This window comes from Lissotriton vulgaris, chromosome 3_1 (assembly GCF_964263255.1).
Source record: "Lissotriton vulgaris chromosome 3_1, aLisVul1.2, whole genome shotgun sequence".
Classification (NCBI taxonomy): domain Eukaryota; kingdom Metazoa; phylum Chordata; class Amphibia; order Caudata; family Salamandridae; genus Lissotriton; species Lissotriton vulgaris.
In genome coordinates this window covers 1,358,729,411-1,358,745,134 of record NC_141689.1, presented here as the reverse complement: position 1 = coordinate 1,358,745,134, position 15,724 = coordinate 1,358,729,411, and positions in this window count along the sequence as shown.

Here is a 15,724-nt window from a genome sequence, read left to right as displayed (position 1 = left end):
TAAGGGGCAGGGTAGGGATATCATCCACCTATAGGCGTGGTGGGTCCACAAACCTAATTAACATAGATCAGTAGATGATTTGCAGATCTGTGCTAGCTGGGGAGCCGCCAGTGGCAGCGCGGGTTTGGGGCTCCCCCGTGCCCCAATGTTTTGTAAATTGTGGTGGGTGCCCTGGGTGGGCCCAGAGGTACCCAATGTAAAAAAATTAATTGCCGACTCCTGGTATGGTTGGGGAGTGGGGAGCTGTCAGGGGACACAAGGGTCTTTGGGCTCCTCCCTCAGATCTCAACATATGCTATGTTGTGGGTGATATGGGTGGGCACCATAGCACCCATAAAAGAAGCAACAAAAAATAAATAAATGAACAGTATGAGATGTTACTATTCATTGTTCCATGCAAGGAGCGCCCTATAATGCACCATAAAGTAGATCATTTTCCTTGCGATACCCTTAAAAAGGGCAGGGGTACCACTAACCACTTTTTAATATTAGGAGGGGCTGCAGGGAGTGCCAGCAGCCCCAGTGCACAATATGTCTCCTAGGTCGTTGATCCATGACTCCAGGAGAGCTTACAGTATTTTTTTAAAGCACTCCGAATTGGAGCTGTATGCTTCTCAGCTGGATTGCAGGGACCTTTTGTGGTGGGTTCTACAGTTACATTTTGTTACCTGAAAAAAAGACTCAAAGACGTTTTTTTTTAGTAAGTCATTATTGAAAATATTTTATGACAATTACTTTTATTAAACATTGCAATGTGTGAATATATATGAAAGAAAGACATTTTAATTATAGTTCTTGGTGATTTTTTAACAAATACAACAGGTCTGCTTTATATATTTTGATGTGCTGACACCTCTTTGATAAAGCCAATAGGCCCGCTTTATATTTTTTGCTGTTCTGACCCTTTGACAAAGCCAGTAAGTCTGCCTTACTTAAAATGAAACCATTTATACAGTTACATCACATAATCAGCTGAGCCCACACAGGGGGCGTGGCCCATATTCATGCCATGCATGGCTTAAGGCCGTATGCTGCAGAGGGTAGGTCACCCATGGGGGAGAGGGGGTTGGTGCAGGGCCTGGAACCCAACCCCCACCACCCACAGCTGTTCGGAGTGGTGGTTGGGCACCAGTGGAAGAGTTGGGTGCAGGGCCTGACTACAAGCAAAGCCTTTGGCCCTGCCCACACCACAAAAGGTGATAGACATCTTAATTTACATTAAAAGAGCCATTTACATGAAAAAAGCCATAGAACTTCACTGAAAAAAAACCAAAGGGTATAGTGACATTATAGTTAGGAACTGTAATATCTTACTTTATTTAATTTTTTTAAACCTGAGAAAATCACTGAAAAAAGGTTAAAGGGAAACGAAAGTTAGGAGAAAAGGTCAATTTAAACAGTTTAATCACACAAAACCACTGAAACTCACCAGTTATAATTATCTAAAGTAACTATAACTAGTGCCCTAAAGGAACTATAACTCGTGCCCTCTCAAATCCCTGCTAATTACCTCCCATATCACATCACTCATGACAAGTTCCATGACATCATTGATTACATCACTACAACATCTTAAATGGCATAATTGAGGACAACATTGTTCATGGAGAGGTGCGTGTTATCGTTTTTATAGAGCATGAGTGGCCCAATAACTTGTGTTATTTGAGCAAATGTACTAATACACACACATTTATAACTTTAGTGCAAAGGTCAAATTTCAGTGTAATACCATGGTAGAGCAAACTACATTTGAGAAACAGACCATTTATTTCCTCACAATTGCTTTTTACAATTACTTTACAAATAGAGACAACCGTACTAATGGTCACAAGGTCTCTCCATTGATTTTGTCTTACTGTACAAATTTAACCCATTGCATCCTGGTTTTTGTTATATATCCTTTTTTTATAAACATCTGCTGTATGGTTTATGACATGGCAAAGTGACATTGCCTGCGGTGGAGAAGGGCATCATGACACACTTGAGGCTTCGCCTGTTGAGAGTATAGGGCCCCTTCCACCCACAACAATGGTAATAAATAGCATATTACACTCTTCACACACACACATACATATATATATATATATATATGTGTATACGCACTTTGCGAAAGACTGGTGGAAGCCGAACTGCGTCAGTGTTGGAGTTACTGTTTGTATTTATATTACCTACTGGCGGTCACCAGTAGGTAGTTATCGTTATGTTTGCTTTTCCATAGACAGAGCGTGCACCCCCACCATAGAGTTTTTTTTAATCAATAATTTAATAGCAAATGCTGCAGAGATATTATCAATGATGTCAAAGTGTTATGAGTTATGTAATATGTGGGGTAATTAGCAATGCATGGTGAGGACAAAAGTTATAGTTACCTTAGGGCACAAGTTATAGTTACTTGAGATAACTATAATTGGTGAATTTCTGTGTCTTTTTTTAATTAAAAGGCTGTCGCTGAAAATTTCACCTCACTATAATGTTCCTATAGCCTTTGTTTTTTTCAGTGAATTTTTAGTTTTTTTAAACGTAAAGTAATATTTTATTATAATATGTAAAGCCAAACTCATGTCGCGCATGGACTGCCCGCCACCATAAGCAGCCAACCCCATGCCACACATGGTGTTCGACCGTGCACTTCATCCAATCCCTCTTAAGTGCCAAACCCCCCCCTCAGGTGCACAACCCCTCATTATTGGGGGGTACCACATGTAGGAGAGTAGGGTCTGCAATCCTATGATCACCCAGATTTTTTGCTTTTGTTTCACTGGTTTACGACTTTCTCTGGCTGTGGGCCTGCCAATCAGACCCACAGCCTGGCTGTTCTCTTTCTAAATTACGATATTACCCTAGGTGCATTTACCAATTGGTACTGGGCCACCTTATCAGACCCTGTAACTCAGGGCGTAGGTGTACCCAGGGCCGCCAGGGGCTGCAGCATGTATTATGCCACCCCTGGCTGGCCTCCTAAATTTGACACAACTGGCTGCATGACAGCTGGGGCGAAGTCGTGTAATCACCCTTTGCTTTGGATATAGTAGCCCTATATCTAACCATACAATGGACACCCGAGCTCCTATCAGTCACTCCTATGGCAGGCCTTGACAATCCTGAAGGCAGAGTGCATGGGCTCGTGTGAACTGTGTTCTGGCCCGAGCCGAGCCGGTTGCAGCTTGCGGAGAAAAGACCCAATGGCTGTTCCATGATAACGCGTACCACATCGGTAACTTCGGTGTCGCGTTATCAAGACATGTCGAGTAAGGTGTCATACGAATCGGGGTGCTGCCCTCTCACCAACCCTGGCGACGAGGTTAGCATTCCGCCCTTCTAGAGGGACACGACATGTACGTAACTGTGAACCCCGGTTAAAGTTAACGAAAGCCTCAGCTCCACAAAATGGATGCTGCCACCACAGACACGAGTCTGACCTCCTGCTGCTGGGAGTCCTTCCAGCGAGGAGCACTTGGACAAAGGGTTTCCTGTCGAGGGCGGTGTTCGCACCGTCCCAGACAGGGTTTGTGTATTCTGGGTAGGTAGGGCTTTTGCGAGAAGGTGACTGCGGAGTGGCACCCCGGTGCTCACTACGCATCTGCCGGTTAGAACCAGTTCCAGGGGCGACAGCCCTGGCCTGGGGAAAGTCCGGCAGGGGAGAGGGGCGTAACTACCCCCCTTCCTGGTCCCACCCTTAGGGCAGGACCTAGTCATGTACCCACCCCTTTCTTTAGAATAAAAGCCGGAGCGGGGACCCTTCCAAATTAGATCATCTTTGAATCAAGAATACTTTCTACGAAAGGACTTCAAGACTCTTCTCAAGATTTCTCCCTTGTGGCTAAGGAGTAGTCACCCTGCATCAGCGGGCACCATCTAAGAACTCTGCGGTTTGCTGTAAGTCCTTCCTCAAGGAATCCGACGGCCCAGCTCGACGAGAACCGGCTTCCCTGGCACCTCTGACCTCTACCCACGTCATCAGCTCAGCTGTGATCTGTGGGTGCGACGAGACCTCGAGGGACCGGCCATCATCAGAACCTGCACGCTCTTAAAACCAGCACGACCATCGAGGTAACTCTCTGGTGAGTGCTCTGGGGTCCGAGAAGCCCCGACCCTGAGCCGCTCCAGCACCGAAGTGCAGTCTCCCAGCATCTCCACGATCTGCGTGGGGCCCTTCTGCTCGCTGCTCAGCACGTTGTCTGGTCACTAGCCGCTGGCTTGTGCCCTTCTGCGACGACATCCGAGAATCATCACTGCTGGTCTGGTTGCTCCAGACTGGCCCTTGCTTCCATCTTTGCGAGAAGCACCCCGGACCCTCCTGGTCCACTCAAGACGCCATCTTAGGCCCACCACGTGGCCCTGAGAACTGCCAAGGCTTGTTGCCCCATCCTGGGCCCAGCGACGCCGACAGCATCATCCTTCGTGGGACAGCTCGCACCTCCACCGTGGTCGCCGACAACGCCTCCTGGTCCGTGAGACTGCAGAGCCTAGCGTCGCCCACTCACCTGGTCGAGGTGACGGCCAACCGGTGCCTTCCTGGTACCCTCTGACTACTGGCTAGTAGTACGAACTTGGTCCCCTCTGCTTTCAGGTTTCTTCAATCTCCGATCCAGGCTTGGATCTCTACGAACTATTCAGCACTGGTCGCCGGCCAGCAACTCCTTTTCTTCCGGCTCCTGGCTCGTCAGCGAAGACCCCGACGCCTGTAAGACTTGTGCAGCCGCAGCCCTCGTGGCTAGGTAACTCGGCATTTCGGTGCCTGCATAGCCTCCTTACTCTAGGGTCCCGAGTCCCTCGCTTCCGACTTGCCTTATCGGGTCCGCCCGAGACCTTAACCTTCCCGTGTCCTCGGACACTTGTTTTTAAATTGTGCACTTGAAGTATTTGCTAAAGAGATTTGGTTTGTGCTTAGTACCCTGTCCTCATAAAGAGTACAGGGCTGTTGTGATTCTTAATAAATATACTGTTTATTTTCATAACACTTGTGTGGTGTCCTTTCACTGGGTGTTCAAGGGGTACATGTGTGGTAAACAGCTGGCTTAACACGCCCTCTCGAGTCTTTAGCCTTAGACTGCTCGTATCCACGCTACTAGGATAGCTGGTCTATAGGTTGACTTACAACCAAACACCATAAGGGTCGTTGGAACGATACATAGCGGTCGCTAGAATAGCGAACGTTGCATATCGGGCCAACTTCTCACATTGGTGGCAGCGGTGGGATTTGAGCTTGCTGTTGTTTTACCACACGTATCCTAAGAATATCTTGTTGAAAGATCGCACAAGTACTGTTAGTACATATAACTAAAAGCTTAGAATACTCTGAGTTCTACTGAACCAGCTGTTGTAGCTCCTCAAGGCTTAGCACAGCTTGGCTACAACTCTTAGCGAGGGAACAGTAGGAAAACACATAGTGTAGGTAGGTGCATCACTTACACCACACTAGAAACAGTATGTCGGGCCAGGGAGGAAACTCTGAGTCTCCCCTTGTGTCAGTTGACCCTCCACAGGTCATCCCTTCAGGATATACTGTGCTGAGCTTCAAGGAGTTAAGACGACTGTGTCACTCCCGGAAGATTCAGCAGGGGTCTAACCCCACAACGTCCTTTCTGATTGGTCTCTTGGAGACTTATGATGCCAGGAGAGCTGAGAAACTTCGTAGCTCTTCTAATCCAGAAGGAGACATGCCTCCCCTCGAGGGAACCCGGGACGATCCTGACCTCATACACCTCGCAACTGAGAACGAAGATGGCGAGGAGGATGAGGATGAGGATCTCTCTGGGGATGAGGCAGATAAGGGACAGGTAGAAGTCGTCAGACTAAGCAGGTCCAACTTAAGCAAACATGATAGCGGTACTGGGGAACCCCTGGGGCCACTATCAGGTCAGCTTAACATTGGGAATGGACGAGCCCGATCTCTGTCAAGAGACTCTGGCGGATCCCTTCGAACCAATGGCTCTCACAACTCTTCGCAGAGAGGGATGACGTCCCCTCAGAGGAGAGTGTACGAAGCGAAGGAAAGGGCAGCTAATCTGAGGATCGAAAGGGAAGAACTTGCCCTGGCCAAAGAAAGGCTTGCCTTTGCTAGAGAGCAACAGTTAAGTGGGGCAGTCCCCACTGGTGGCAGCAATGTACCTAGTAATAGGGAAAAGAGTTTCGATACGAAACACCTTGGGAAGATAGTGCCCCCCTTTAAACAAGGGGACGACATCCACAAATGGATTACTGCTTTGGAGAGGGCCTGCACTGTGCAGGGTGTTCCCCAGAGTCAGTGGGCAGCTATCTTGTGGCTCTCCTTTGAAGGAAAAGGAAGAGACAAGCTCCTCACCACAAGGGTGGAGGACGCTAACAATTACCAAGTCTTGAAGAATACACTCGTTGAAGGGTTCGGCCTAACCACTGAGCAGTACAGGGTGCTGTTCAGGGATACCCAGAAAACGCAGTCTCAAGATTGGTCTGATTTCGTCGATTGTGCCACTAAGGCTTTTGAGGGCTGGTTGCTGGGCAGTAAGGTTACTGATTATCAAGGATTGTATAATTTGATGATGAGAGAACAAATTTTAAACAATTGTCAGAACCAGTTGTTGCATCAGCATCTTGTCGACTCGGATCTGACCTCTCCCCAAGAATTGGGAAAGAAGGCAGACAGATGGGTTCGTACAAGAGTTAAGCAGAACCAGGGCCAGAATCAAGGTGGTCAGAAGAAAGCAGACCAGAAGGGTAAAGATTCTAAAGTGGAACAAAATGACCAGAAGTCTTCGACAGGTCCCCAACAACCCAAAGAGGGTGGGGGTCAGGCTCCCCAAAAGAAGAAAGAAGGCCAATCCAAAAGATGGTGCCAGTACTGTAAAAGTAAGTCTCACTGGTTTAGTGAGTGCACCAAGAAAGGAGGAGGGCAGACTCCTGCCACTGCAGCCCCTAAGGCACCTGTGCCCCCTAGTACAGTCAGCAGTGGTAGTGCGCCTCCCAAGGGTTTAGTAGGGTTAACCCTGGGTTCTGAGGGGCGTGACAACTTAGTTGGCACACTCACTCAGGCTGTCCTTGTCAGTACAGGGGACGCAGACGTATCCCCTGACGTAAGCCCCAATACTTTGGGCAAATACCGACAGACGCCTTTCATAAATGGAAAGATGGCTCAGGCCTATAGGGACACTTGTGCCAGCGTCACCATGGTGACGCCTAACTTTGTGGACCCTGGACAGATCATGCCAGGTACAGAATTCCTGGTGACCAATGCAAGCAATGTCACTACCAATCACAGTATGGCAATTGTAGCTTTCTCCTGGGGAGGGGTAACTGGCCAAAAGAAGGTTGTAGTTAGTCCAGACCTCCCAGTGGATTGTTTGTTGGGCAATGATTTGGAGTCGTCACAATGGTCAGAAGTGGAGCACCGGACTCACATGGAAATGTTAGGTTTGCCAGCACATGTGTTCGCTGTGACTAGGTCACAGGTCAGGAAATGCCCCACTGAACAGGTGCTGGATCCTGGAACAACGGACCAGACACCTCCCAAGAAAAAGAGCAGTAGGGTTAAGGCTGCGCCTTCCCCCTTGCCCCAGGTCGTGGATCAAGTCTCAGAGGAGGCTGACCTACAAGAATTGAGGGAAACTGAGCCTAGGGAGTTCGAACTTGATCAAGTTGAATTCTTGGGCTCAGGGGGACCCTCAAGGGAAGACCTGGGGAAGGACCAGTTAGACTGCCCTTCTCTTGAACCCCTCAGACAGCAGGCTGCTGCTGAGGCTGCTGGGAACGCCACAGGTACCCACAAGGTATACTGGGAAGATGGACTCCTGTACACTGAGTCGAGAGACCCCAAGCCTGGCATGACCAGGAGGCTGGTCGTACCCTTGTCTCAGCGTGGTTTCCTACTTACCTTGGCCCACGAGATTCCCTTAGCAGGTCACTTAGGTCAGACGAAAACGTGGGACAGGCTTGTCTCGCACTTTCACTGGCCTCACATGAACGAAGATACCAAGGAGTTTTGCCGCTCCTGTGTCACTTGCCAAGCCAGTGGTAAGTCAGGTGGCACGACAAAGGCCCCCCTTATACCAATGCCTGTGGTGGGGGTGCCCTTTGAACGGGTGGGGATCGACATCGTCGGTCCCATGGAACCACCTACAGCATCAGGGCACAAGTTTATACTGGTGGTAGTGGATCATGCCACCAGGTATCCTGAAGCTATTCCCCTTAGGACCACTACAGCACCTGTTGTGGCAAGAGCCCTAGTTGGAGTATTCTCCAGAGTGGGCTTCCCTAAGGAGGTCGTCTCCGACAGAGGTGCAAACTTTATGTCGAGCTACTTAACTGCTATGTGGAAGGAATGTGGTGTCAACTACAAGTTCACTACACCCTATCATCCACAATGCAATGGGCTTGTTGAGAGATTCAACAGGACCCTAAAAGGGATGATTCATGGACTACCGGAAAAGCTTCGGCGTAGATGGGATGTCCTGATCCCCTGCCTCTTGTTCGCCTACAGAGAAGTCCCACAGAAGGGGGTTGGCTACAGCCCTTTTGAACTTCTGTACGGGCATCCTGTAAGGGGACCCCTGTGTTTGGTGAAGGAAGGATGGGAGAGACCTCTCAAAAAGCCTGCAGCCAACATAGTGGACTATGTGCTTGGCCTCCGCTCGCGGATGGCTGAGTACATGGAAAAGGCATCTGAAAACCTTAAGGCCAGCCAAGAACTCCAAAAAGCTTGGCATGACCAAAAGGCTGTCTTGACTGTTTACCAGCCCGGACAGAAGGTGTGGGTGTTGGAGCCAGTGGCCCCAGCAGCACTCAAGGACAAATGGTCCGGGCCCCACACCATCCTGGAGAAAAAGGGAGAGGTCACCTACCTGGTCGACCTGGGAACTCCCCGGAGCCCCCACAGGGTGCTTCATGTCAACAGGATAAAAGCATATGTCGACAGGAAGGACATGAGTTTGCTCATGGCCCTAGATGAGGGACAGGAAGAGGAGAGTGACCCTCTCCCCGACCTGCTCACTCAGAATCCTGACGATGGCTCGGTAGATGGTGTTGTCTTTTGTGGCAGCCTCTCCGAACATCAACAGAGCGACTGTAAACAGGTTCTTCAGTCGTTCCGACATATGTTTTCTCTAACACCCAGTCAGACCGATTGGTGCACCCATGAGGTCGACACTGGCGACAGCTTGCCCGTAAAGAGTAAAATCTACAGGCAGCCTGATCACGTTAGAGACTGCATCAAAAGTGAAGTGCAGAAAATGTTGGAGCTGGGAGTCATTGAACCCTCGGATAGCCCTTGGGCTAGTCCCGTAGTTCTAGTGCCGAAACCTCACACCCAGGGTGGTAAGAGAGAGATGAGGTTTTGCGTAGACTACAGGGGTCTCAATGCAGTCACTAAGACTGACGCCCACCCAATACCAAGGGCAGACGAGCTTATCGATAGATTGGCTTCGGCCAACTACTTAAGTACGTTTGACCTGACAGCTGGGTATTGGCAAATCAGGTTAGCTGAGGACGCCAAGCCTAAAACCGCATTTTCAACCCCTGGTGGGCATTATCAGTTCGTGGTGATGCCCTTTGGTCTGAAAAATGCACCTGCCACCTTCCAACGGTTGGTGAATCAAGTCCTTACTGGGCTGGATGACTTCTGTGCGGCGTATCTTGACGATATTGCTGTCTTTAGCTCCACCTGGGAGGATCACCTGGTCCACCTGCGGAAGACGTTAGAGGCACTGCAAGCAGCAGGTCTCACTATCAAGGCCACCAAGTGCCAGATAGGGCAGACACAGGTTGTATACCTGGGCCACCTTGTAGGTGGGGGTCAGGTTCAGCCACTGGAGAGCAAGACACAGTCAATCAGGGACTGGGCTCCTCCAACCACCCAGACTCAGGTTCGAGCTTTCTTGGGCCTGACTGGTTACTATAGGAAGTTTGTCAGGAACTATGGTTCAATTGTGACACCATTAAACGAACTGACAAGTAAGAAAATGCCAAAAAAGGTTCAGTGGACAGCGAGCTGTCAAAAAGCATTGGATGACCTAAAGCAGGCCATGTGCACGGCGCCTATCCTCAAGAGTCCGGACTACTCCAAACCATTCATTGTCCAAACAGATGCTTCTGAGTTGGGTGTGGGAGCTGTTCTTTCTCAACTGAATTTTGATGGTCAAGACCAGCCCATTGCTTTTATAAGCAGAAGGCTGACCCCTAGAGAGAAGAATTGGTCAGCTATTGAGAGGGAGGCCTTTGCTGTGGTTTGGGCCCTGAAGAAGCTGAGGCCATACTTGTTTGGCACTCACTTCAAGATTCAGACCGACCACAAGCCCCTCTTGTGGCTAAATCAGATGAAGGGTGAAAACCCCAAACTGCTTAGGTGGTCCATTTCCCTACAGGGGATGGACTTCACGGTGGAACATAGACCTGGTACTGATCATGGCAATGCCGATGGGCTCTCCAGATATTTCCACTTAGAACAAGAAGACTCACCTGGTCAAGGTTAGTTAGTTGTTCCGACGTTTGGGGGGGGGGTCATGTAGGAGAGTAGGGTCTGCAATCCTATGATCACCCAGATTTTTTGCTTTTGTTTCACTGGTTTACGACTTTCTCTGGCTGTGGGCCTGCCAATCAGACCCACAGCCTGGCTGTTCTCTTTCTAAATTACGATATGTACCCTAGGTGCATTTACCAATTGGTACTGGGCCACCTTATCAGACCCTGTAACTCAGGGCGTAGGTGTACCCAGGGCCGCCAGGGGCTGCAGCATGTATTATGCCACCCCTGGCTGGCCTCCTAAATTTGACACAACTGGCTGCATGACAGCTGGGGCGAAGTCGTGTAATCACCCTTTGCTTTGGATATAGTAGCCCTATATCTAACCATACAATGGACACCCGAGTTCCTATCAGTCACTCCTATGGCAGGACTTGACAATCCTGAAGGCAGAGTGCATGGGCTCGTGTGAACTGTGTTCTGGCCCGAGCCGAGCCGGTTGCAGCTTGCGGAGAAAAGACCCAATGGCTGTTCCATGATAACGCGTACCACATCGGTAACTTCGGTGTCGCGTTATCAAGACATGTCGAGTAAGGTGTCATACGAATCGGGGTGCTGCCCTCTCACCAACCCTGGCGACGAGGTTAGCATTCCGCCCTTCTAGAGGGACACGACATGTACGTAACTGTGAACCCCGGTTAAAGTTAACGAAAGCCTCAGCTCCACAAAATGGATGCTGCCACCACAGACACGAGTCTGACCTCCTGCTGCTGGGAGTCCTTCCAGCGAGGAGCACTTGGACAAAGGGTTTCCTGTCGAGGGCGGTGTTCGCACCGTCCCAGACAGGGTTTGTGTATTCTGGGTAGGTAGGGCTTTTGCGAGAAGGTGACTGCGGAGTGGCACCCCGGTGCTCACTACGCATCTGCCGGTTAGAACCAGTTCCAGGGGCGACAGCCCTGGCCTGGGGAAAGTCCGGCAGGGGAGAGGGGCGTAACTACCCCCCTTCCTGGTCCCACCCTTAGGGCAGGACCTAGTCATGTACCCACCCCTTTCTTTAGAATAAAAGCCGGAGCGGGGACCCTTCCAAATTAGATCATCTTTGAATCAAGAATACTTTCTACGAAAGGACTTCAAGACTCTTCTCAAGATTTCTCCCTTGTGGCTAAGGAGTAGTCACCCTGCATCAGCGGGCACCATCTAAGAACTCTGCGGTTTGCTGTAAGTCCTTCCTCAAGGAATCCGACGGCCCAGCTCGACGAGAACCGGCTTCCCTGGCACCTCTGACCTCTACCCACGTCATCAGCTCAGCTGTGATCTGTGGGTGCGACGAGACCTCGAGGGACCGGCCATCATCAGAACCTGCACGCTCTTAAAACCAGCACGACCATCGAGGTAACTCTCTGGTGAGTGCTCTGGGGTCCGAGAAGCCCCGACCCTGAGCCGCTCTAGCACCGAAGTGCAGTCTCCCAGCATCTCCACGATCTGCGTGGGGCCCTTCTGCTCGCTGCTCAGCACGTTGTCTGGTCACTAGCCGCTGGCTTGTGCCCTTCTGCGACGACATCCGAGAATCATCACTGCTGGTCTGGTTGCTCCAGACTGGCCCTTGCTTCCATCTTTGCGAGAAGCACCCCGGACCCTCCTGGTCCACTCAAGACGCCATCTTAGGCCCACCACGTGGCCCTGAGAACTGCCAAGGCTTGTTGCCCCATCCTGGGCCCAGCGACGCCGACAGCATCATCCTTCGTGGGACAGCTCGCACCTCCACCGTGGTCGCCGACAACGCCTCCTGGTCCGTGAGACTGCAGAGCCTAGCGTCGCCCACTCACCTGGTCGAGGTGACGGCCAACCGGTGCCTTCCTGGTACCCTCTGACTACTGGCTAGTAGTACGAACTTGGTCCCCTCTGCTTTCAGGTTTCTTCAATCTCCGATCCAGGCTTGGATCTCTACGAACTATTCAGCACTGGTCGCCGGCCAGCAACTCCTTTTCTTCCGGCTCCTGGCTCGTCAGCGAAGACCCCGACGCCTGTAAGACTTGTGCAGCCGCAGCCCTCGTGGCTAGGTAACTCGGCATTTCGGTGCCTGCATAGCCTCCTTACTCTAGGGTCCCGAGTCCCTCGCTTCCGACTTGCCTTATCGGGTCCGCCCGAGACCTTAACCTTCCCGTGTCCTCGGACACTTGTTTTTAAATTGTGCACTTGAAGTATTTGCTAAAGAGATTTGGTTTGTGCTTAGTACCCTGTCCTCATAAAGAGTACAGGGCTGTTGTGATTCTTAATAAATATACTGTTTATTTTCATAACACTTGTGTGGTGTCCTTTCACTGGGTGTTCAAGGGGTACATGTGTGGTAAACAGCTGGCTTAACACGCCCTCTCGAGTCTTTAGCCTTAGACTGCTCGTATCCACGCTACTAGGATAGCTGGTCTATAGGTTGACTTACAACCAAACACCATAAGGGTCGTTGGAACGATACATAGCGGTCGCTAGAATAGCGAACGTTGCATATCGGGCCAACTTCTCACACCACAGATACGTGGACTCATGCGACACCCACAGTGACATCTCTGGAGATTCGCTTGAGATCCACTGATCAGAAGTGCATCCCTAGAGTTGTCACGTTGGGTGTCGCATGGATCTGTGGATTAACGAAACCTCAAAACAAAAGGTTTTAAAAAAAGAAATTTGAACCCATGGTTGGTCCATCTGCAACCTCCCCACAATGTCAAGGGGTCAGAGTGCTGCTACCCTGCCCCCTTATATGTTATTTGCTTTTATTTTTTAGGACTCAGGGACCGAGTCTTCGAATCCTAAAATAGCAGAGGCAAATCTGTTGTGGATCCACCATGGATCCTCGACGACGTGAAATATACCACCTTATTGAGCCATAATTGTTAAAAAACTACTGAACAGATTTACACCAAACCAAAAAACTTTAGCAACCAACCTGTGCGCATCCAAGCCAAGCTAATTTGCAAAACGGAGTACGCGGTGTATGTGGTGGAGTGTCCGTGCGGCCTACGGTATGTGGGCAGTACCAAGTTACCAGCACACAAAAGGATACTCCAGCACCTAAGAGCCATCACCAAAGGCGACACTGCGTACCCGGTTGCAAGACATTTTGAGGAGGTTCACAACAAGAATCCAGAAGGGTTGAAATATTTTCTGATCGATACAGTTCCTCCTTTAAGGAGAGGGGGTGACCGTGAGGCCCTCCTGCGCAAATTAGAAACACGACATATAATACTGTTCGATTGTAAGATCCCCAACGGCATGAACTCTAGTGAAGATATGTATACCCACCTATGAATCTAACCTGTTGTCTTGAATAATCTTTGTAACTATTAACCACATTATGTATATATATGCTGCTCTTCGTACCAATTGATAGAATCATTTTTAATATTTATCATTACATGTATTTAAATTTGAGTGTGACACTTTTTTCAAGTATTTTAACACTGGGTTTGATCTAGCGTGGTAAGGTTTTATGAATTGTGCAATTTATGTTAATTATTATATTTATTTTGCTATTTTGCACAAGGAATATGGCCCACTTGGGCTATATTGCTCCCCGATTGCACAACTGTTTTGCAAACACGAACAGGACACGGTACACATAAGAGGGCGGTGATATAAAATGATTTGATCTGATTACCAGGACAAACTATGCTCTCTGACGTTAAGTGTCCGCATTATAGGTTAGCGCATTATGGATACAACTTTGGTAAAACAAATAGTGGGACAGAACATGAGAACATATAGATATGTAATGACCTGAATTATAGTTTTTACATGTTGTTTTAGATTTTACATGTTTTTATTCCACCTTACAGGTTCAAACATCTATCCTTTTTACCTATTTGTGCGCTTTTTAACAACTGGAATTTATTGTATTTAACAGTTAATATGTGTTTGCATATCAAGATGTGTATAACGGGGTTGTTTGGTATTATGGAGGAATTGACAAGTTGTCTATCTTCTATGTCTACCTAAGTTCAAATGCATGCTAGCACTTTAAAAGGGTCACCTCACCTGTTCAGCGTTTGTCATGTGATCAAGGCCCTTCGCGGGCTGAAACGGGTTATGTTCGGTGTGGTGTTTGGGCTCCAATAAAGAATATTGCACCATTCATGAGTTCGTCTCGTCTTTCTCGACTGATGTTAAGACGTTGTATGCCTCATATATATATGTATGTGTGTGTGTGTGTATATATATATATATATATATATATATAGACTCCACTGTCAGACATCAAATCATTTGTGGAAAATTGAAGCGCACTCATAAATGTATTCTGTTTTGAATTTATTTGCCAACAAAAAATGCATTGATCAGATGCATTTTGGCTATGTAAGTGCACCCGGCGACATCACGGCATTTAAATAAACATAAAATGAATTGGTCATTCGATAATAGACATACAAATAGTTAGCTCATACAATTATACACTGTGTTTTCAGTGGTGGCCCTTTTGTAACGTGGTAGATAGCATCTCTACCTTTGAACACATTAACCACATGTGGTGGAAGTGGAAGGATGGTAGAAAATATTGACCATGAGATTTAGAACATATGATTCAACATGAGTTCCATGCTAATTGAGGTATAATAGTGATTGAAATGTCTTCAACATAAGTATGAAATATCAGTAGACATTGCCCATTCAGGGCATACTAATCCCTCATGACATCGTAACATCTTGGAAACAAGAAGGTAATTTCTTCGGCAAAAGCCGCTTATTTCTCATCAAGAATCCTTAACTCCAACAAGAGTTCTAAAGAAATCTTTTCAATTGTCAACGAGCTGTCCAACACAGATAGAATTTTACCCAAAGCCACCCCAACTCAAGCACTGTGTGACTCTCTGAACGATTACTTTATTGAAAAGATTACCACCATTAAAGCCAGTATACCTAAACACTCCCCCAACGTGACTTCTTCTACCACACTTAGCAACAACTGTACGCTCGATCACTTCCCGGCCATCAGCTCCCAGGCCTTCCAAGACCTTTTGTCCAAAGTCGTAATCCGGAGTCCCCACGTATTGCTGCCCACCATGTGTGCTAAAAGACGCCCTCACCGTCCTCCCGTACCCAGCACTTGCCCTTCTGAACGAATCCCTCTCCTCTGGTCGCGTCCCTACAGCCTTCAAAGAAGCCAGGTGGTCCCCCTCCTGAAAAAACCTGGAGCGGACCCTATGAGCCCATCAAACTACTGCCCCATCTCCCTGCTCCCATACCTGGCTAAAGTACTGGAGGCCCATGTGGTGAGGTGCATGTCCAATTTCATGGAAGA